The sequence below is a fragment of the Schistocerca gregaria genome, chromosome 2, assembly GCF_023897955.1.
Source record: "Schistocerca gregaria isolate iqSchGreg1 chromosome 2, iqSchGreg1.2, whole genome shotgun sequence".
In the NCBI taxonomy this organism is placed as follows: Eukaryota; Metazoa; Arthropoda; class Insecta; order Orthoptera; family Acrididae; genus Schistocerca; species Schistocerca gregaria.
In genome coordinates, this window is record NC_064921.1 from 455503726 (window position 1) to 455523301 (window position 19576).

Here is a 19576-nt window from a genome sequence, read left to right on the forward strand (position 1 = left end):
TGTCATACGAAACCGCACTGCAGACTACTGTGTAGCTCGAGCAGTAGACTCACTGTATCTAGAACGCAGGCAGGATGGTTGCAGGTCCTCAGTTGGTCTCTTTCTAACCAACACACGGCCTTCACTGACAGCGAGGCAGAATCAGCTTTCATCAGAAAACATAACAGACAGCCACACTGCCTCCAATGAGCTATTACTTGACACCACTGAAGTCGCAAATGGCGGTTATTTGGGGTCAATGGAATGCACGTTACTGGTAGTCTGGAAGCTCTCCTTGAAGTAAGCGGTTAGTAACAGTTGGTTGTGTCACTGTGACCCCAAGTGCTGCTCAGATTATTGCTACAGATGCAGTATGCTGTAAGATGCGACAGAGCCGTACGCCGAATACTATGATCTTCCTTCTTGGTAGTGCCAGCACTGCGAGCAGTCATGTACAGTGGCTACATTCCTTCCGAGTGTTTGCGCAATACCGCAGAAGCCCTATTACACCACCTCGTTCAATGTCAGTGAAATGTTGATAATGGTGTCACATTACAGGCGTTCTTGGGTAACACCAACTCACTACTTAAAGGTAACCAGTGCTCGCGACCGGTACAACGTGCATTTAAAGCAATCCTAATTTCTATCATCGTAGTAGCGCTACTAGGGCTACTCTTATGCGAATGGCGCAAAATTATAACAGACATCATCTTTCAGATGTAAAAACACGCCTACCAACTTCAGGTTATTTCGCACAACTCCTCCTTTGTGTGTCGTTTATTTATCGGCTACTATTTTATTGTAAATAACACCAAAATCATGATTAGGTAGTTATTCATGTTATTGATGGTAAGCAGCTCAGATTCAGATTTTGACAATGGTAGCTTAATCAAAGGTTTTGTTGCCAAACTGACATAGGCTTTTTTGTGCTGACTATGGTGATGGAATGGACACCTTTGACAAAGTCAGTGCAGGTCTTTTTTTGCTGGAAATCCCGAATACTTGCTTCTCTATCGTAATGGAATCCAACCTGATGCTGAACTGAGTATCTTGATTAATTTGTTGCCCAAATGGATCGCAAGGGATTTTACACAGTGTGTTTCGCTTGGTTTGTGACCTTTAATGTCAATTTCTGGTGCAAACAGGTCACTGCCTCTTATTTGAAGCAGCATAATGTGATTCTTCCATGATTAAGACTAAGACTATTAGTTTTGCACAAATTTTAAACCTGTTTGGGTATCAACTGAGCTGTGTCTGTTAAAGTTGAATATGGATCCTTGGTTATGGTTGTGTCAGGTGTCATTTCATCTTTTACACCTCCATTTAAACTAATCGGAAGATCAGTTACGTATGATGGGATAGGGATCAGCGGGGTATGATGGACATACGGAGCAACCTTTACATATCAGAATAGTTCTTTCAACCTACGTCCTCAATTAATTGCTGATACTAGAGAGTTTCTCTTGGCCAGGAATGTCCATTTTTCCAGTCCTTTTCCAGAGCTATTATGATTTTTGTGTCTTCCTTGCTGCGTCCGTCGCAGGTTATTTTGTTGCCTGTGTAGCACAGTTCCTCAAATTCGTCTACTTCGTGATCATCGATTCTGATATCATTTTTCTCGCTGTTCTAATGTGTGCTGTTTCTTATTGAGTTTGTATTTCTTCGATTTACTCTCAGTCCATATTCCGTACTCTTTACACTGTTAGTTTGATTGAACAGATCCTGTAGTTCTTCACTTTCACCGAGGATAACAATGCCATCATTGAATCTTATCATTGATATCCTTTCACCCTGAATCTTAATCCATCCCTTGAACTTTTTATTTCCGTCATTGCTTCTTCGATTTGCAGTTTGATGAGTGGGGCGAAAGACTAAATCCCTGTATTACAACGATTGGAATTCGATCACTTCATTCCTGATGCTCTACCAAGAGTAACAGAAATAAGTTTAACTGTAAACGTAACACAAAAAACGCATTCAGATAATTGGTAAAAACTTAAAAAAACTAAAAAATTAATAACAGAGGTGTTTGAGGTTGCAAGGAGTATAGAAATTCAATGTAAAGAGTCGAAGCGAAACAGGAAAGGGAAAAGGATGAATGTTTTATTTTGTGTGTTATTCACTGACGATGTACGTGCAAGGTGGTGCATATTCAGGCTAACGGTGCCACAAATCCGCGATAGGTCATGCAGATTAACCTTTTATTGGTGCTTCTGAGCCGCATAAGGCGGTTTGGAAAAAGGCGTGACCGATACCGATACCCTGGCACATCCATTCCCAGTTGGGAGTGTCTGCTCATTCACATATTACATCAACGCTGATGGGACGTTAATTCCGAATCTTTCTATATTTTTCCTTTTACCGAAATCTGTAAATAAATTCATCCTACCGTTTATTTGACTTTCACTGAACAAGCTTCGCAACAAAGACTCTGATTTGTTAAAATCATGGATCAAAGTAATTTTTGTGTGACCTGTCAGTAGCAAGTAACATAGCTCGAAGGAACTTGGACCATATATCGAAAGAACTACTAGAATATACTACAGGAGGTACTTGAAACAATAAGTTGAACAGAAAAACGCTTTTGTTAATAAATAACATTTTCTCAAAAGTCATAGTAATTCTTGATGGTCTCCTGAAGATTAAAAACGGCGGGACAGTGTTCTTAACAGGGTGTGTAAGGCCACGGACGTCAACGCAAGCTCCCCAAACGTGCTCCCTCGCTGGCACAAGACTGGTATGTAGTTATTGTGGCAGATCATTCCAGTCCCGCACCAGCGCCGATGACAACGGCTGGTAGGTCGCTGCTGCACGTGGCGTGATTCAATAAGTTTCCCCAACGCATCCCACACGAGGTAGGTGGGATTCAAGTCGCAGGACAAGGTAGGCCAGAGCCAAATATCCTCTCGTTCCAAGGGCTCCCACATCTGCACTGCCCAATGCGATCGCACATTGCCATCCATAAAAAAATGATGTCAGGACGGAATGCACTCCTCAAAGCTGCACATGGCGAAGTAGTGCAGTGTAACAATAACCTTTCTGGTGAGTGTACTGTATTGAATTATTGTGAGGTCAGAAGCCCGTGCAGTTCTAACTTTCACCTGTTACATACCTACAGAACAGCAAGTTGCGTATTTATCTCCTTCTGTGTTTTATTAGTGTTCCATGATTCTGTTTAAATGGTATAATCTCGCGTTTTATAGACGAAAAGTACACTACTGGCCATTAAAATTGCTACACCAAGAAGAAATGCAGATGATAAACGGGTATTCATTGGACAAATATATTGTACTAGAACTCAAATGTGACTACATTTTCTCGCAATTGGGGTGCATGGATCCTGAGAAATCAGTGTCCAGAACAACCACCTCTGGTCGTAATAACGGCCTTAATACGCCTGGGTATTGCGTCAAACAGAGCTTGGATAGCGTGTACAGGTACAGCTGCCCATGCAGCTTCAACACGATACCACCGTCCATCAAGAGTAGTGACTGGCCTATTGTGGCGAGCCAATTGGTCGGCCACCATTCACCAGACGTTTTCAATTGGTGAGAGATCTAGAGAATGTGCTGGCCAGGGCAGCAGTCGAATAATTTCTGTGTCCAGAAAGGCCCTTAAAGGACCTGCTACATGCGGTCGTGCATTATCCTGCTCAGATGTAGGGTTTCGCAGGGATCGAATGAAGGGTAGAACCACGACTCGTAACACATCTGAAATGTAACGTCCAGTGTTCAATGTGCCGTCAATGCGAACAAGAGGTGACCGAGACGTGTAACCAATGGCACCCCATACCATCACGCCGGGTGATACGCCAGTATGGCGATGGCGAATACACGCTTCCAATCTGCGTTCACCGCGATGTCGCCAAACAGGGATGCGACCATCATGATGCTGTAGACAGAACCTGGATTCATCCGAATAAATGACGTTTAGCCATTCGTGCACACAGGTTCGTCGTTGAGTACACCATCGCAGGCGTCGAACTGTTTGTGCAGATAGTTGATGTCTTGCAAACGTCCCCATCTGTTGACTCAGGGATCGAGACGTGGGTGCACGTTGGCCGTTGGAATCCAACACGGCGTTCCGTATTACCCTCCTGAACCCACCCATTCCATATTCTGCTAACAGTCATTGGAGCTCCACCAACGCGAGAAGCAATGTCGCGATACGGTAAATTGCAGTCGCGATAGGCTACAATCCGACCTTTATCAAAGTCGGAGATGTGATGGTACTCATTTATCCTCCTTACGCCAGGCAACGCCGGTCAGCTGCTGTCTGTGTATCATAAATCGGTTGGAATCTTTCCTCATGTCAGCACGTTGTAGGTGTCGCCACCGGCGCCAAGCTTTGTGAATGCTCTGAAAAGCTAATCATTTGCATATCACAGCATCTTCTTCCAGTCGGTTCAATTTCGAGTGTGTACCAGGACATCTTCGTGGTGTAGGAATTTTAATGGCCAGTAGTTCTATGTACTGACTTGGCAGAAAATCCTAAGAAATTTTGGTCCTATGTCAAAGCGGTAGGTGGATCAAAACAAAATGTCCAGGCACTCTGTGACCAAAATGGTACTGAAACAGAGGATGACAGACTAAAGGCCGAATTACTAAATGTCTTCGTCCAAAGCTGTTTCACAGAGGAAGACTGCACTGTGCTTCCTTCTCTAGATTGTCGCACAGTTGACAAAATGGTAGATATCGAAGTAGACGACAGAGGGATAGAGAAACAATTAAAATCGCTCAAAAGAGGAAAGGCCGCTGGTCCTGATGGAATACCAGTTCGATTTTACACAGAGTACGCGAAGGAACTTGCCCCCCTTCTTGCAGCGGTGTGCCGTAGGTCTCTAGAAGAGCGAAGCGTTCCAAAGGATTGGAAAAGGGCACAGGTCATCCCCGTTTTCAAGAAGGGACGTCGAACAGATGTGCAGAACTATAGACCTATATCTCTAACGTCGATCAGTTATAGAATTTTGGAACACGTATTATGTTCGAGTATAATGTCTTTTCTGGAGACTAGAAATCTACTCTGTAGGTATCAGCATGGGTTTCGAAAAAGACGGTCGTGTGAAACCCAGCTCGCGCTATTCGTCCACGAGACTCAGAGGGCCTTAGACACGGGTTCACAGGTAGATGCCGTGTTTCTTGACTTCCGCAAGGGGTTTGACACAGTTCCCCACAGTCGTTTAATGAACAAAGTAAGAGCATACGGACTATCAGATCAATTGTGTGATTGGATTGAGGAGTTCCTAGATAACAGAACGCAGCATGTCATTCTCAATGGAGAGAAGTCTTCCGAAGTAAGAGTGATTTCAGGTGTGCCGCAGGGGAGTGTCATACACAATATACATAAATGACCTGGTGGATGACATCGGAAGTTCACTGAGGCTTTTTGCAGATGATGCTGTGGTGTATCGAGAGGTTGCAACAATGGAAAATTGTACTGAAATGCAGGAGGATCTGCAACGAATTGACGCGTGGTGCACGGAATGGCAATTGAATCTCAATGTAGACAAGTGTAATGTGATGCGAATGCATAGAAAGATAGGTCCCTTATCATTTAGCTACAAAATAGCAGGTCAGCAACTGGAAGCAGTTAATTCCATAAATTATCTGGGAGTACTCATTAGGAGTGATTTAAAATGGAATGATCATATAAAGTGGATCGTCGGTAAAGTAGATGCCAGACTGAGATTCATTGGAAGAATCCTAAGGAAATGCAATCCGACAACAAAGGAAGTAGGTTACAGTACGCTTGTTCGCCCAATGCTTGAATACTGCTCAGCAGTGTGGGATCCGCACCAGGTAGGGTTGATAGAAGAGATAGAGAAGATCCAACGGAGAGTAGCGCGCTTCGTTACAGGATCATTTAGTAATCGCGAAAGCGGTACGGAGGTGATAGATAAACTCCAGTGGAAGACTCTGCAGGAGAGACGCTCAGTAGCTGGGTACGGGCTTTTGTTAAAGTTTCGAGAACATACCTTCACCGAAGAGTCAAGCAGTATATTGCTCCTTCCTACGTATATCTCGCGAAGAGACCATGAGGATAAAATCAGAGAGATTAGAGCCCACACAGAAGCATACCCACAATCCTTCTTTCCATGAACAATACGAGACTGGAATAGAAGGGAGAACCGATAGAGGTACTCAGGGTACCCTCCGCCACACACCGTCAGGTGGCTTGCGGAGTATGGATGTAGATGTAGATGTAGATGTAGATGTAGTGTATAAATTCATTGCCGGTCGCTGTGGCCGAGCGGTTCGAGGCGCTTCAGTCCGGAACCACGCGGCTGCTACGGTCACAGGTTCGAATCCTGTTCGGGCATGGATGTGTGTGATGTCCTTAGGTTAGTCAGGTTTAAGAAGTTCTGTGTAGGGGACTAATGGCCTCGGATGTTAAGTCCCATAGTGCTTAGAGGCATCTGAATTTTGTACATTCAGTCTGTAGCGCAGCATTTGTTTGTTTTGAAGAGCAAGCAACCGTTAGTTTCTGCGTAGTAAGTCAGTCTGATTGCAGCTGTCACCTGTTGAGCACCTTCTGAGCAGTGAGTTACGTATTTAGCTCTTTCAGTGCTTTACTAGTAGTTTAATTATAAAATTTAGTGGGTGTTTTTCTATTTGACAAGTGTAATCTCGCTTTTTTTAAAGTGTAAAGTATAGAATTAGGCAATTTGTAGCATAGGTGTCACTTCTTTTGAACGCCTGACGGTACAGCTCTTGAAGGTGTCAGACAAGACAGGATGGTAGCAAGTTGCATATTTAGATATCCCTGAGTGCTTTTACAGTTTACTCCTCAAGTTAGTCGTGTCGTGATGGATAGGATGTCTACATGCTCTGTGTGGACGCAGGAGGAGCTGGCCGCAGTTGTTGAACAGCTGAAGGCTCTTTTGTCTACGGTCAGCCATCTTCAGGCTGCTGTCTCGGGATCTAGTGGTCGCTGAGTGTCTCTCTCCTCGCATCGGATACCTCAGGTGTCGCTCGTTTCGCCCTCGGGTTGTGCTGCCGGGGCATCTTTCAGTGTACCCGACGTAGAGTATCTGCCCTCACCGCATCGAAGAGCGTAGGTGGATGAGTTCGTGGAACGGGAGGATATTCGCCACATGGATTGGCCTGCCAGTACCCCCGACCTCAAACCCATCGAGTATGTGCGGGGTGGTTTGTGAAGACGTATTCCGGCACGTTCACATTCACCAATGTCCATGCAGCGCTTGTCAACGGCCGCAGTGGAGGTATGGAACGCCCTACCGCAATAACTCGTTATCAACCTTGTGGGCAACATGACAGAGCAAGAATTGCAGCCCGTAGTGATCAGCCATCTTGTTAAAATGGACTCTTTCCAATTATAGTTTCCACGGCACAATCATGAATGGTGGTACTTCAGTAAAATTATAGTCATTGAATAAAACGGGATTTCTGTTCACCTCACTGCGTATTTCTTTGAGTAACCTTTTTCACCACATCGTAACATTTCATCGCGCTGTTATTTGTTAGTTACACATAAGGCAGAAGTTACTTTCACTCTTACGTTTTGCGCAGCAGCGTATTTTCGCAGGGAGCGTTAATTGAACGTCATGCACCAATTTAAAAAATCTCGATGTATTTCCTTTCAGTAAAACACCTCGATGGACATTCTGCGGTTCTAAGCCCCGCTATTCCAACTTATCACAAAAACCTGAAAGAAGTTGCTTCTACGAAACTTTTACGAAGAATGATATTACCAGGTCGTAGTAAACTTGCGAACAGCCATTCGGGGGTGTTATAGGAACAGTAAAGTACGGAACAACTCCTTATTGCGTTCTTCAGCAGCCATTAAAGATTAGTACATTCGCAACGTCATAACTAGCTTCTTTCGCCAAACTATTCAGTCGCGCCATTCCGTGACTATATCCTTGCGACAGTAGCTCAGTAGCCCTTATCGGGTAGCGTAACGACTGTACAGTAGTGCGAATTTGATGTCCTCACATACACCAAGAAAACATTTCTATAGCGTCATTGTCATCTTGCACCACAATTCTGGGAGTTATTGTGGGAGCGACACGTATGGGTGGGCTCTAACGGTAAGGCGTAACGACACTGGGACATTCGCTGCAATAGCCATGAAATAGCAACACCATTCTCCCGTATCGGGCCCTCGTAAATAAAATTCGCAAAAGAGGGAGCGATTGTGTAATGAATTAGCACCCTAAGCTGTCAATTAACACTGAACTGTGGGGACAATAATACCAGTTCCAGCTATTACCAGTACTTTATAGCTGACACCATGTCAGAGGATTCCTGATCTTGGTTTACTAATAAATGAAAGAAGCCCCGTCGGAATAACAATTTCTTTTATTAGCGATTGGCGGATTCGATCTGTAGTGTACATCATCTTCAGGTCTGGCGCCGCAGCAAGCAGTCTGTCAAGAGTGATGCGAATGAGTTAGCAAAATGTTTTATGCCATTCGAACCACTTTTGACAAAGTGCAAGTTGCGTCACCAGACCTGAAGATGATCTGTAGGGCAGATGGAAACCGGTTAGTTGTCAATAAAAAATCGTGATCGAGGCGATGTTTGTAAGTTCATTGTCAGTATGTTGGTTACGTCATTTTCTGTTCCGTAAGGAGACTTCTCGACGGGCAACCGTGGTTTGTAAACAGGTGATAAGTTTCTAAGTCATGTGGACTTGTTTGCTCCACTGTATGTTTCCACATACGGAGTCAACCGAGGAAGGTCCGTTGTTCCTGTACTGTACATTCGTAAAACAACAAAAATTCACTCCTGTAAACGCTAGACGTAAATGTTTTTTGTTTTATATTAGTGAAAAAAATTGCTACAGGAAGGTTCTTTCCAGCTGCTACATTGTCCACAGTGCACACAAATCACAGTTACGCAAAAGTTTTTCTTTCAGACGTAACAGAGCTGAAGAAGCTAAAGATTTGGTTTGTTGGTTTTTGATATTTCTTCGCAGGTCATGGTAATGAAATTGTGCTTATAACGAATTAATAAAATATTTTGTATTTCCATGAATATAAATATCTCCTTTAGGGCCATACTAAAATTTCTTTTCAGAGAAGACATTTTGAATCTCCTTTCAAGAATTTGTTTCTCTTTTAGTCACATCCATTTCAAACAAGATTCGTTAAAGTCTCTGACAATACTTTAAAAGCATGAGATTTGACATATCACGTTCTGACTGGCTTTGTGTGGTACCTCGATCAATGAAATCTGTGACATTCCTAATAATACATGACACATGCTTCACATAGATGTCCTCAATAAAAAAAGCAACTATTACTACCATCTATTCGACAGAAAACACATGTTTATTTCTATAGAAAGGTGTAAGGCAATTCACTGAAAATATTGTACAGCGGATAATACAAACTTGTCACACTTTCCAGTTAACGACTTCGTTTCACAAATAAAACTTCAGATCCTTTTATGGTGATCCACTCATAGAGCCAGTTTTTGAGAGCGTTAAGATGGTTCAAATGGCTCTGAGCACTCTGGGACTTAACATCCATGGTCATCAGTCCCTTAGAACTTAGATCTACTTAAATCTAACTAACCTAAGGACATCACACACATCCATGCCCGACGCAGGATTCGAACCTGCGACCGTAGCAGTCGCGCGGCTCCGGACTGAGCGCCTAGAACCGCTAGACCACCGCGGCCGGCGAGCGTTAAGAGATGTGAAAGTTGTCCACAAAGGTCGTGCTTTGTAGGCCAAAACAAATGGCTATCGAAAGGGGGCGATATCTGATTAGTATGACGGAGGAGCAGTAACATGCGGACTCGCTTTACCTATCGAAGTCCCTTCAACGTTTGCTTCACTCGGTTTTCAAACGTGTAGCTTGCCACTGTTGTGAAAAATACTGACTTTTGTGATGTCTTTGAGCTTTACCGACGTTTGTCTTTAACTGTACGATTGAAATTGAGCAATTGTGTTTCGTGGCATTCAACATTCACAGACTGACCCTATTGCAGCAGTTGACATCACACCGACTAGGTTGCATTTTGTCACGTGCTTCAAAAATGTTGTCTTCGAATCATTGAAACGAATGTCTGCAGTTTGCGACAGAGCATATTCTCCACACGCATCGAATAGCAAATGATGATTTTACGCAGCAGATTTCTTGAACCGAAAGTAGAAGAGTAATACCATCCGTCAATGCTCTCTTGCAGATACAAAACCCGACGTGTATAAGGCACTAAACAATTATGTTCTTTTTTTCACTTTACTGGGAAGTCTCACAGATATCTGAAAGCCTAATGTTTGTCTGTAAAATAAGCCTCAAACTCAAGCTACCAGTAACATCCATTGCGGAGTTTGCTACTAATCCTTCGTTACGCAAGGAAATGTGTAACCGTCGTCTTGTCCATAGTGCTCAAAAATCGGGAATTTATGCAATCAGTAAATCTGCGAGAAACTCTCCACGCTCAGATGCAGGTCACAAGGATCATTTACACAAGTTCTTCATCAAAACTTCAGTTTTTGGCCCTACAGCATAACAATCATTTTTATCATCGGTTGGTATGTCAATATCATTTGTCCGTAAGTTCACGGATTTTTCAAACAAGAACATTTATATTGTGGAAACAGCTAAAGCAATAAGTTAAACAGTTTCGACAATAAAATCAAATCACCTCAAAACGCACAACTTCTGGAAGAAGTGTGAGTCACACCGCTCACCGGAAGAGCCTCAGACAAGAGTCTAACGTAGCTGGTGGAACCAGTAACGAGCTGTGGCTTTTATTCCGTGTGCCCATGGTGCTCTAAGGCTATAAAAATTGGTATCGTGCTGCCTGCGCTGATTCGGGATCCAGACTGGGGCACAATTTTAATATGGCAGAAATATTTCTGGCATGTTTCTGTTCGTTTAAAGGGCAAGAAGTGACAATGGTGTACAAATTCTTCTTTAGAAAATGTTCGTTACATGTTGTGTCGGTGGCATCGTATAAGCTACATTTGAGAATACAAAAAGTTAATCCACATATCTCCTGTCGGATTGTCTCCGTACTTCTTAAATAAAATCTGAGTTGGACTGTGTTTTCGAAAACTGAAGAGCCAAAGAGACTGGTGCGCCTGCCTAATATCATGTAAGGCCCCCGCGATGACGCAGAAGTGCCGCAACACGACGAGGCACGGACTCGACTAATGTCTGAAGTAGTGTTGCAAGGAAGTGTCACCAAGGAGAGTCCTGCAGGGCTATCCATAAATCCTTAAGAGTATGAGGGGGTGGAGATCCCTCTTGAACACCAGGTTGCAAGGTATCCCAGATATGCTCAATAATGTACATGTCTGGGAAGTATGGTGGTCAGCAGAAGTGTTTAAACTCAGAAGAGTGTTCCTGGAGCGACTCTGTAGCAATTGTAGACTGTGGGGTGTCGCATGGTCCTGCTGGAATTGTCCAAGTCCATCGGAATGCACAATCAACATGAATGGATGCAGGTGATCAGGCAGGATGCTTATGTGCGTGTCGCTGTCAGGGTCGTATCCAGTCGTATCAGGGACCCCATATCACTCCAAATGCACACGCTCCACACCTTTACAGAGCCTCCACCAGCTTGAACAGTCCGCTCCTGACATGCAGGTTACATGGGCTCATGAGGTTGTCTCTATAACTGTACACGTCCATTCGCTTGATACAATTTCAGACGAGATCGTCCAGCCTGCAACATGTTTCTAGTCATCAATAGTCCAATGTTGATGGGCCTAGGCGAGGCGTAAAGCTTTTTATCGTGGTCATGAAGGATACAAGAGTTGGCCTTCAGCTTCGAAAGCCCATATCGATGATATTCGCATGCTGACACTTTTTGGTGGCCCAGCACTGAAATCTGCCGCAATTTGGGGAAGGGTTTCACTTTTGTCACGCTGAAACATTCTCTTCAGTCGTCGTTGGTCCCGGTCTTGCAGGGTCTCTTTCTGGCCGCAGCGATGTCGGAGATCTGATGTGTTACCGGACTCCTGATACTCACGGTACACTCGTTAAATCGTCTTGCGGTAAAATCTCCATTTCATTGCTATCTCGGAGATGCTGTGTCCTATCGGTTGTGTTACCACTATAACACTACGTTCAAACTCAATTGGATCTTGATAACCTGCCATTGTAGCAGCAGTGACCGATCTTACAACTTCGCCTGACGTTTGTTTTCTAATATAGGCGTTGTCGACATCAGCTGCGTCGTTTGCCTGTTTACATATATCTGTATTTGATTACGCATGCCTATACCAGTTTGTTTAGGGCTTCAGTGTCTATACCCACCACTTTAACTACTGGTACGTAAGCTACTACATAACACCTGTTTCTGTAAATATTCACACAATTCAAGATTCTTTGTGTATCGTAAATCAAACAGTTCGTTGATAAACTTAGGATTTGTGGTAAATTATTTAGATCATTTGATTCCTTCTGTACATTTGAAGCACTTAAATCAACTCGCACGTTACGTATTACTCCTCACTAAAGTCTAATCGATAAAATACACTCTTAAAAGGCCTTCGACAATATCAGTAAATTCGCTGTTAACATAATCTTTGGTTCTTTTTTCCGATTTACTCATTCTTGCATTGGAGATTTTTTCTGGGATATTCTGATCAATTATTTCCATCTTGGTCATCAAAAGCAGCTACTTTTATCACTTACATCACAGTTTGTTAAGAATTACCTCGAAGACCAGCTTCCACGACTGAATGACCAGATGAGGTCCAGCCGCACTAGAAGATAATGCGGTATACTATGACAGCAAGTAGTATTTTAATTAGATAGCATTATCTCCTAAGGACAAACTGGCAGTAGCGCCATCAGCTACCAGACGACCTCTAGAAGAAAATCCAAATATATGTGAAGGGGGTATAGTTAGAACAACAACAAAAACCAATAAACTTCGTGCTGAGACAAAGAAATTTCGAAACAAGATCATCAAATTGAGTTAGAGAACTCACTGACTCGAAGTAAGATAAGTCAGCTAGAAAGCTATGAAGTCTATGACACTAGGATTGTATTGTGGGTATCCGAATTTCTGACACATTGTGCTTCTAAAACTAGGTGGCTAACTGCGAAATCGTTGTGTGTTACTCCAAAGAAACGCTGACCACCATCATCTATCAAAATAGCTACATCTGTGGCAAAGGCCAGAAAAAGTGGCTCGAATACGAAAGTTAGCAAAGCCATTTCCTTACCAAAAACTTCCTGGAAATTGCTACAGGAAGTGATCTGTACAAGAAGTTCACCTTCAGCACTTGAACACCATCAGTTGAACCAGAACTTAGCTTCATTGCTGCGAAACAAACTAAGCAACGCTCTAGGTGTAGTACTTCTACGTGATCAATGTGTTAGAAAGGAATCTTTTTATAAATAACCTGTCATACGGTTATGACAGTATACTCACGTCGTCTACTGCCAATTCATTTGTCTTTTCGGCCGTTCTCCATGCGTCTCAATATGCATGTACTAGGGCTGTAGATAAAATATCTATAGTTCGATATGTCGGCATTTTTACCAAAAATATCTGTAATTATATTATTTTCTCAAATTTGGTAAATATTTGAAACTGGTTTTTTGAAACTGGATTAGAACATAATGTACTTTCACTGTGTGAAGAAGTCTAACTACTTTTTGAGCTTTCATCACGTCCACTATTTCTCTTTGACTGTGCGAAGGAAGTATGGGTGGCATAAAGAAGAAGTTCGATGTCACTGGGGAGTTGTGGTGCGAGTGGAATAACAAGGTTTCAAATGTGAAGAAATAGCACACCAGTTGTGTTAGAAACAATTTTTAACGCAACTACTGTGCTATTTGTTCACACCGACATTCTTCTAAAAGGCTTGCTGAAACTGGTGAACAAAAACCTAAATGACAAGATTGCACTTTGCAGTGGGCGAAGACATCTAAGGGGAAATGCTGACGTAATGGATGCTCTTCGTAACAAACAGGAACTACAACGTTTAACTTCACGATGCAATTTTGGCACTACGACTGCCAGTTCGCTGACGATTGCAGAAATGAAAAAACAGGGAAGTAGACATGAAGGGTTCGAGATAAATCTGATATGTGACGAAACAGAACGACGGACCCATCGGACACCTTTTATTGTGCAACTTACACGCAGTTATCCAGTTACCATTGTTATCAAAGTGGTTATAGTCAAGCACGAACGTGCATCGCTGTCCTTTCAATTCTTGCTCTAAGGGCGATACGCAAGCTGCTAACTTGTTAAAGTACTGAATATCTAATAATAAATCGATACTAATAAATGCAGCTCTAAAGCAGGCAGTATTTTTACAATGTGCAGCCGGATTTCTGTGGGCTAGTACGTCTTTATTTCAACCGTCGTTACATCGATGTATCGACATTTTGTCGGTATGAGGGACGGCACTGATATTTTTAAATTTCGATGTATCGGATTCCCTATATTTTTAAAAATATCAACAGTCCTGGTACATTGTACACGTGTAGCAGTGTTTCGGAAATATGTCACAACCCGAGATGAGTCAGGTCCTTTATTGGCATCTGGATGGAATTCTGGCAGACCGAGGTAAGGAACACAGACACAACATTCGGGAGAGTTTGCCGTCGTCATTGCTACAACTTTGTACAGGTTGCACAACCTAGATGTTGCAGAACGATTCTGAGCAGCTTTTTATAAGCTTCTTAAGGCAGTTTCTAAACAGCGAACGTGTCTGTGCTTAGATTCCAGAGGAACAGGGAATGAAACTGTACAAATAACTGTAATGTGAAGTAAAACAAGTAAACCTAACCAAAACAAAGGTATACTGACTGAAACTCCTAAGCCCACTGCTGCAGTGTAGTGTTGTTACACCCAGAGCAATGACACTTGCGTAGGTCATCCAAGGCATCTTATATACCTGGCGGACAAAATATCTCTACTCAGGTCTGCCCCACCCATCAGTGATGGCCCGTGAGATCATCCAGTATGTGTGAAAGATGATTTGCTATAAGAGACGTCAAAGTTCTTAGCAATCGACGAAAAAATCGTAGAGTTTTGGTGTTCCCCAAGGAAATGTAAAACACTATCAGTCACTAAAACACCTCTTATGTGTAATTACAAGTATAACACTTCCCTCTAACACCACAAGACCAATTACCGATAACGTTACTACTATGAAAGGAATATAGTTTTGACCGTTACTAAGCGCAGTGAAAAAGGTAACGACCTATGCTTCGTTAACCAAAAAATTACGTTTCGATAGGGATCAGTAGTTGAACTAGTTGAGATGGAACTAACGTTCTGGGTGTTATAAAGTAAACTGTAAATAAAGGAAAGAAAAGTGGTCGTCAGCCGCTTTAGACAAAGTGGTACCAAGAGATTATACTGATAATTCAGAAAATTGATAATTGTGTATGACTTCACTTGGTAGACAACTCTGTTTTGCGAATAGAACAACTACTCAAAACTTAACTATTCGCTTACGAAATGGCATGCGGATTATTCCAGAAACAGAACTAACTGTACACTTAAGAAAATCACTACAGCACCAAAGTTAATGACCACCACAAAAGCAGACAATAAGCACTCTCGAATATACTGACTTTCTAGGAAAACGATCCTGTCTATGTAAATGACTAAGGAGTGATTCAAGTTTCCCAATACCACGTCGAACTAAAAATAGGTATTTGAGACGCCCTGCTAAACCCGCAGGACAGGACAGGTAGTTTAAAATGAGCAAAGGGGCCAAAATAAGCTACTGTCAGTTACACTCGAACATATAACTTTATTTATTTGATAAACATTACAAGGGACAAGAAATTGAAAAAAAAACACAGCATTAATTTTGTAGCGCAATTACCGGCTGAATGCGCCATACAGTCTCATGCCTTAAGGGCAAGACCACTTTAATTTAAAATCGGCTGAAGGCCAATAACTTGAGACTCAAACCAAAATCAAAAATTTAAAAGGCAGAAGGGCCTATCTTAAATCAGTTCTTTCAATTAGGCTAAAGGCCCAGTCTCATACCTTAACAGCTAAACAACCTCAAATTAGAAAAAACCTGCTGAAGGCCCATGTCTTAAGACTCAAAATAAAATTAAAATTTTAAAGGCAAAGGCCTTATCTTAAAACAGTTCGTTAATTAGACTGAAGGCCCAAACAATCTGACACCTTAATAGCAAAACAACGTTGACTTTAAAATCGGCTGAACACCCATCACTTAAGACTCAAACCAAAATAAATTTTTAAAAGGCCAAAGGCCTTACCTTAAAAGAGTTCTCTAATAAGGCTGAAGGCCCAAACAATCTGACCTTAAAAAAAAACAACTTTAATCTAACACTGGCTGAAGACCCATCACTTAAAACTGAAACATATTCAAATTTCTAAAAAAGCCAAGGGCCTTACCTTAAAACAGTTCCTTAAATTAGGCTGAAAGCCCAAACAATCTGACCTTAAGAGCAAAACAACCACAATCTAACATCGGCTGAAGGCCCATCACTTAACCCTCAAACAAAATTAAATTTAAAAAAAAGGCCAAGTTCTTTAAATTAGGCTGAAGGCCAAGACAATCTTACGCCTTCAGGGCAAAACAACCTTAATTATTGGCTAGAAGCCATACAAATACAAACAACGAGAACAAATACGAAAAGGCAGTACACCCAATGGCGCTCAGAAGTTTCCGAGGGTAGGCCTGCAATTCAAACACTAACGCTCGCTTAAGTGAGACAGGCAGTCTGCCCAACGATTCTCGATCCGACGACAACCTAACCGACAGACAGTCAATGGACCCACCAACAAGATAACCTCCGCTCCACCCAACCAGCACACAAGGGGGAGTTCAATGTAACAAAGTAGAAGGTTTTGGCGCGCACAACCAGTTATACATTGAGCTGTCAAACTACACGCGCTGCTGGACAGCGACAACACGATTGGGAAAATACACTGTCTGAATTTAAGTCAACGGGTAGGGCAGGTAACCGGAACGTTAACGGCCACAAGGCAGAAGATTCCGCTGGTGCACTTCAATTCAAAATAACCAAGTACAGTTAAACTCCACCGGAGGATGGCTAAAATTTGCCAACTTGAAAATACACGTTGTCGCTCGCGGGAATGTCCCAACAGCCGACAACGAAATGCAAACGACACCATGTGAACAGTCGTGAGTTGCTGGTAGATTAAGTTAAAACTCAACTTTCATGTCCGGGATCGGTGAGCCACGGACTTAGCAGCAATGGGAACAGCACCACACACTCCGACCATTCGCGGACGCCGCCAGCGGCCTCGGCCAAACTACGCGCCTCGGAGATTTCCTCGGTGCTCCACGTCAACCGATCAACTGATCGCACACCGCACAGCTGGAACTATAAGCGCCAGGCCAAAGATAGTACAAGGTGCAAATATCGACACTCAACCTGCTGCCATTCGCGGAGGGAGAGGATAACAACATAATCGCGATAACCGCAGGAGACTTAACACAGAACAGCAACCAAGGTTTAATCCAGTGCATAACATGAACCAGCCACGGCTCACTATTATTTGCAAACAAAGCGTTTAACTGGTCCATGCAAATAAATACAATATTTAACTTTTATCTGAGAAGCAGATGGTGGCTGTGGTGATCTCCTGTGGCTCAAGTGGAGGCAACAAAAATACTCGAAGCTCCTGACGTGGAAAGGCTCTGACAGTTATTTTCTTGGCGTTGAATTTTTGTTCAAATGGCTCTGAGCACTATGGGACTTAACATCTGAGGTCATCAGTCCCCTAGAACTCAGAACTACTTAAACCTAACTAACCAAGGACAACACACACATCTATGTTCGAGGCAGGATTCGAACCTGCGACCGTAGCAGTCGCGCGGTTCCGGACTGAAGCGCCTAGAACCGTTCGGCGACCGCTGCCGGCTGAATTTTTGTGATTACGAGCAAATCAGTAAATACCATGAATAACTGGCCAATTACTTTCCATATTGGAGGCATTATTAATCAATTTTGCCGCCTTTCTAACCTCATTTAGGAGGTGAGATGTGAACAGTTCCCTAGCTAGTAACCGACTGATTGTGCAACAATGACTCCTGGCGGATCTGCATCACAATCCACCTTTCGTAGCGGAGTGACCTTCCTCCAGGTTTCGACGTAAGTACAAACACACGTGCCATATGCGTGAATCAGTTCTATAAATAGTATTTTACCATGCTGCTCTGTTCCGTGCAAGTTTCTTCATCTCCCAGTAGCTACTGCAACTTACATCCTTCCGAATCTGTATTTTCATCTCTTGGTCTCCCTCTAAGACTTAACTCCCCTCACACACACACTTTCTTCCAGTACTAATTTGGTGATCCCTTGATGTCTCAGAATGTCTTATATAAACTGATCCCTTTTTCAATTCATTTTGGTCCAAAAATTTCTCTTCTCACTATTCCTATTCAGTACTAGTACATTAGTTACGTGGTCTATTCATCTAATCTCCATCATTCTTCTGGAGCACCGCATTTCAAAAGCTTCTATTTTATTCTCCTCTAAACTTTTTTTCATCAAAGTTTCACTTCCATACATGGCTACACTCCATACAAATACTTCTAGAAAAGGCATTCTGGCACAAATCTATATTCAGTGTCAACAAATTTCCCTTCTTCAGAAACGCTTCTCTTGTCATTGCCAGTCTACGATTTATATTCTCTCTGTTTTAGTCATCATTTGTTATTCTGCTGCCCAAATAACAAAACCAAGTACTTTCAGAGTCTCGGTTCTCAATCTAATTCCCTCAGCATCACAGGCTTTAATTCGAATACTTTCGATTATCGTTGTCTTACTTTTGTTTATGTTCATCTTGCATCCTCCAAGACCATTACATTCAACTCCTCCTCCAAGACCTTTTCTGCCTCTGACAGGATTACAGTCACTTTAAACCTCAAAGTTTTTATTTCCTCTTCGTGGACTTTATCTCCTACACCAAATTTCTCTTCGTTTCCTTTACACCTTGCTCGATGTACATATTGAATAACATTGCGGATAGGCTACAAAGTTGTCTCACTCGCTTCTCAACCACTGCTTCCCTCTCATGAAGTTCGACCCTTAATTACCGTATAGTCTCTGTACAAACAGCTATTCGTTCCCTGTAATTTACCCATTCTACCTTCAGAATTTCAAGGACAGTATTATTATCACGATTGTCCAAAGCTTTCTTTAACTCTACGGATGCTATATAAACTTACGTTTACCGTTCCTTAAGAGACTTCTAAGAAAAGCTACATGGTCATTAATGCCTTGCGTGTTTCTACATTTCTCCAGAACCCAAACTAATCTCCCGGAGGTCGGCTTACAATAGTTTCTATTTCATTCTTCAGTACATAATTGGTGTCAGTATTTTGAACCCATGACTTATAAAAGATTCGCAGTTGTCAGCATCTGCTTTCTTTGTAACTGGAATTATTATAGTCTTCTTGAAGTCTGAGTGTAATTCAGTCTCCTAGAACTTAGAACTACTTAAACCTAACTAACCTAAGGACATCACACACATCCATGCCCGAGGCAGGATTCCAACCTGCGACTGTCGTGGTCGCGCGGTTCACACTGTAGCGCCTAGAACCGCTCGGCCACACATGCCGACGGTTAAGTAGTGTGTAAGCTTAGGGACTGATGACCTTAGCAGTTAAGTCCCATAAGATTTCACACGCA